Genomic DNA, 5000 nt, shown 5'->3' with positions numbered 1-5000 from the left:
ACAAGCTACAGACGCGATCGCATTGCTCACTGTACGGATTCCCATGCCGAGCGATCAGCTAGGAAGCGCCCCATCCACGTCGGTACCCTTGGGCGTTGCACTCGCAGTCGCAAAAAACGTTGGGCAAATATATTTCTCCGATGCTGAGCGATCAGCTAGGAAGCGCCCCATCCATGTCGGTACTCGTACGCGTCGCACTCGCAGTCGCAAAAAACGCTGGGCAAATATATTTCTCGGAAGAGTAATGACAGTCCGAGCCTCCTGCGTGGGAAGAGTCTTTCTAGGCCCTGACCCACGGGAAGCGTGTAGCTTCCCCCATCCCGGACATTTCACGTCGTCACACTACCGGTATTGACTAATAGACTGATTGCTGATAATCATTAGCCACACACTGGGGGAAACGGCCGACAGGGGCGGCAACATAGTGGAGCCGCAGTGTCACTAATGTACAGAGATAGAACAGTTTCGACTGGAACCAGAGTAACCGTATACACGGCACTGATTAGTAATAGATGCAGAGCCATCAGAATACAGATAATATATACAACCGTCCCTATACATGCTGAAAGACTCTGCACACAATGAGAACCACACGTCAGCCAGACACTATCACACACTACTCTCTGCCTCTAACAGGCACACACACAATATCTAACCACCAGCATGGAAGAACATCCGGTGCATCCTCTCCGCCACATTACACAATCCACACTATCATAACCAGACCGGGAGGTCCACCCAGAAAACAGAATATCCCACCCTTCCGACATCCGCCATTGCTCAGCTAAGCCACGAACACCCACACATGTCCTACACAGGGGTGCACCCAACATCACAATACTGCCTCCTGTCACAGTACACAAACAATGGCAGGAATGAAAGACACAGATCTGCCACAACCTTGGAATCGGAGCGCCGCCTGTCATGAGCCACAAGTGCATCCTGACGTGACAAATCGGATGATCCCGCAGGCATGCACTTACGATAATCACTATCAACGAACCTGCCGCCCCCTCCCCCCCCAAAATACACCTTTCCCTACAACGTGTACCTTAACCTAAGCTATATTGTACCTTAACCTAAGCGATATTGTACCTTAACCTAAGGTATATCGTACCTTAACCTAACCTACATTGCGCCTTCACCTAACCTACGTTGTACCTTAACCTAACCTACGTTGTACCTTAACCTAACCTACGTTGTACCTTAACCTAACCTACGTTGTACCTTAACCTAACCTACGTTGTACCTTAACCTAACCTACGTTGTACCTTAACCTAACCTACGTTGTACCTTAACCTAACCTACGTTGTACCTTAACCTAACCTACGTTGTACCTTAACCTAACCTACGTTGTGCCTTAACCTAACCTACGTTGTGCCTTAACCTAACCTACGTTGTGCCTTAACCTAACCTATGTTGTGCCTTAACCTAACCTATGTTGTGCCTTAACCTAACCTATGTTGTGCCTTAACCTAACCTATGTTGTGCCTTAACCTAACCTATGTTGTGCCTTAACCTAACCTATGTTGTGCCTTAACCTAACCTACGTTGTGCCTTAACCTAACCTACGTTGTGCCTTAACCTAACCTACGTTGTGCCTTAACCTAACCTACGTTGTGCCTTAACCTAACCTACGTTGTGCCTTAACCTAACCTACGTTGTGCCTTAACCTAACCTACGTTGTGCCTTAACCTAACCTACGTTGTGCCTTAACCTAACCTACGTTGTGCCTTAACCTAACCTACGTTGTGCCTTAACCTAACCTACGTTGTGCCTTAACCTAACCTACGTTGTGCCTTAACCTAACCTACGTTGTGCCTTAACCTAACCTACGTTGTGCCTTAACCTAACCTACGTTGTGCCTTAACCTAACCTACGTTGTGCCTTAACCTAACCTACGTTGTGCCTTAACCTAACCTACGTTGTGCCTTAACCTAACCTACGTTGTGCCTTAACCTAACCTACGTTGTGCCTTAACCTAACCTACGTTGTGCCTTAACCTAACCTACGTTGTGCCTTAACCTAACCTACGTTGTGCCTTAACCTAACCTACGTTGTGCCTTAACCTAACCTACGTTGTGCCTTAACCTAACCTACGTTGTGCCTTAACCTAACCTACGTTGTGCCTTAACCTAACCTACGTTGTGCCTTAACCTAACCTACGTTGTGCCTTAACCTAACCTATGTTGTGCCTTAACCTAACCTATGTTGTGCCTTAACCTAACCTATGTTGTGCCTTAACCTAACCTATGTTGTGCCTTAACCTAACCTATGTTGTGCCTTAACCTAACCTATGTTGTGCCTTAACCTAACCTATGTTGTGCCTTAACCTAACCTATGTTGTGCCTTAACCTAACCTATGTTGTGCCTTAACCTAACCTATGTTGTGCCTTAACCTAACCTACGTTGTGCCTTAACCTAACCCATATTGTACCTTAACCTAACCCATATTGTACCTTAACCTAACCCATATTGTACCTTAACCTAACCCATATTGTACCTTAACCTAACCCATATTGTACCTTAACGTAACCTAATTTGTGCCTTAACGTAACCTAATTTGTGCCTTAACGTAACCTAATTTGTGCCTTAACGTAACCTAATTTGTGCCTTAACGTAACCTAATTTGTGCCTTAACGTAACCTAATTTGTGCCTTAACGTAACCTAATTTGTGCCTTAACGTAACCTAATTTGTGCCTTAACGTAACCTAATTTGTGCCTTAACGTAACCTAATTTGTGCCTTAACGTAACCTAATTTGTGCCTTAACGTAACCTAATTTGTGCCTTAACGTAACCTAATTTGTGCCTTAACGTAACCTAATTTGTGCCTTAACGTAACCTAATTTGTGCCTTAACGTAACCTAATTTGTGCCTTAACGTAACCTAATTTGTGCCTTAACGTAACCCATGTTGTGCCTTAACGTAACCCATGTTGTGCCTTAACGTAACCCAATTTGTGCCTTAACGTAACCCATGTTGTGCCTTAACCTAACCTATATTGTGCCTCAACCTAACCTATATTGCGCCTTAACCTGACGCACGTTGTCGCTGAACCTGCTCTGTAATTGTTATGCAACTCGTTAAATTAGTGTAGTGTTGCCTAACCGCAACCCTCGCAATATAGTTCGCTATTCGCACTGCCCGGTCCCCTGTGTATCGCGTCATGTTAAACACCTTGCAGGTGTTGCTGACTTTCCACATGCTCCTGCTATACACTGTAATGTGGATAGCAGCAGGACGTACATGCCCCCCCCCCTTCCCCCCTGCCTTCGCAAGCTGGTCGTTGAGAAGTTTGCATGTTCAATGCCCTTCGCATGCCGACGTACTCAGCCTACGTTGTGGTACGGCCTGTCACCTGTCCGCCGATGTACGCAAAACCCACAAACTGTACTGCACATTGGTCCGTATGTACTGAATGATACATCGTGGCACATGTGTGACCGTACGACGACTGCGCCTAGCAACGGCAGACCATACAGTCCAAATATTGTGCACGCAGCTACGTGTCGTCTCCCTATAAGAGCTGGATTGCAGTGTGGTACGCCATTCAGACGTGTGGGAGGAACGGACGCCCTGGATGGCGATCAGCATGAGCAGTCTGTTGATGTAGTGGAGCGTGTATTCGGACGTAGTCGTCTCTTCTCACACACCGTGATAGCATGTTGCACCGCGTTCCACATCTGCGACATCCTGCAGAGGCCGGCTGACAGTCGTTCGCGCAATGGACACCGCATACGTACGGGGGCTACCTTCCACGTGTTCTCGAGGCGTGCACATGTTGTTGCGTCTATGTGGGCAGACGTAGTGTGTTGTGACACCTGACACAGGCATGCAATACTCGTTGCAAATGGCGATGGACGTCTACGTTTGCTGGTGACGTTACGCAAATGAACAACAGGTAACCCGTTGTGGTGCGGTTGTTCTCGCTAGAGGTGAATCAGTGTTGGCGACGATCGGTCGAGCTATTAACCGGTTGTTTCAGGGATACCCACCATGCCCACGAACGTGAAAGGGGACCCACCATGCCCACGAACGCGAAAGGGGATCTGGGTGTGAGGCGATACGCGGCGGTGGCTGGGTGGGACCGTCCCCGGCCGGTGAGGGGGGGCCGCCCGGCGTGCTGGCAGCGCGGTGCGTGGGCGCACGCGCTACAGCCGGCTGGTGGGGGCGGCCAGTGGCAGGCGCGCCGGCCGACGGACGCGGCAGGCGGCGCAGCTGCGCGCCGGCGCCCCCTGCTCGCGGCGCCTTGCGGCCAAAGTAGGTCCTCGCGGGCCCGGTGCGAAGCGCGGTGGCCATCTGCAGTGTGCTGGTCCGATTGAGGACTGTGTGCGCTGAGGATGCGCCGCCGCCCGGCGCTCGGCGCCGCGACGCCGTCTGCTGCTCGGTCGCCCCAGCGGTTCTCGCAGGTGGTTTGTATCGCAGCTGTGCGGACGTGTTGGCGCGTGCGCTGTGCTGGGAGAGTTCGCTTCGGCACCCAAGTGGGGCTTTTGTCCTTCTGTGGCGCTGGCGTTGGAGCTGCCGGTCACCGTAGGTGGCGCGTGTTGTCTCCCGCCGGCAATGCCACGACAGCACGCTCCCGGGCCTCTGTCGGCAGCGGCAAGCTCAGTTGGGAGCACGGGTGGTCGCACCTAAAGCGTCTACTCGCCTAACTCCGGGCGATTGCGCCTCTCTCGAACCCGACCAAGTACTTAGGACGGCGCTGCGCGCCGCCGGGACCTGAGAGGGTTTCGAGGTGTGTTGTGCAGGGGAGCTCAGCCTCCTCCTGTTTGCAGAATAATTGAGCGGACGCTTGCGTGTTCGCGCGGGCCCCCGGGACACACTCCCGGGCGGCCGGCTGCTCAGCTCTAGTTGACGCAGCTCCCTGGTTGATCCTGCCAGTAGTCATATGCTTGTCTCAAAGATTAAGCCATGCATGTCTCAGTACAAGCCGCATTAAGGTGAAACCGCGAATGGCTCATTAAATCAGTTATGGTTCCTTAGATCGTACCCACGTTA

At 51.0% G+C, this 5000-nt stretch overlaps 1 non-coding gene across 1 annotated transcript in view; it reads left to right on the top strand.

Moving 5' to 3' along the window:
• The first annotated feature begins 4863 nt into the window (after positions 1-4863).
• LOC126445790 (small subunit ribosomal RNA) overlaps positions 4864-5000 on the top strand; it is a 1909-nt gene continuing 1772 nt past the window's right edge. Inside the window, exon 1 of the ribosomal RNA XR_007583109.1 lies at positions 4864-5000. This exon is cut by the window's right edge and continues 1772 nt beyond it. This is a non-coding gene — a ribosomal RNA (small subunit ribosomal RNA).

This window comes from Schistocerca serialis, unplaced genomic scaffold (genome assembly GCF_023864345.2).
Source record: "Schistocerca serialis cubense isolate TAMUIC-IGC-003099 unplaced genomic scaffold, iqSchSeri2.2 HiC_scaffold_361, whole genome shotgun sequence".
Classification (NCBI taxonomy): Eukaryota; Metazoa; Arthropoda; class Insecta; order Orthoptera; family Acrididae; genus Schistocerca; species Schistocerca serialis.
The sequence above is the reverse complement of the archived record's forward strand: the minus strand, read 5'-3'. Positions and strand labels throughout refer to the sequence as shown.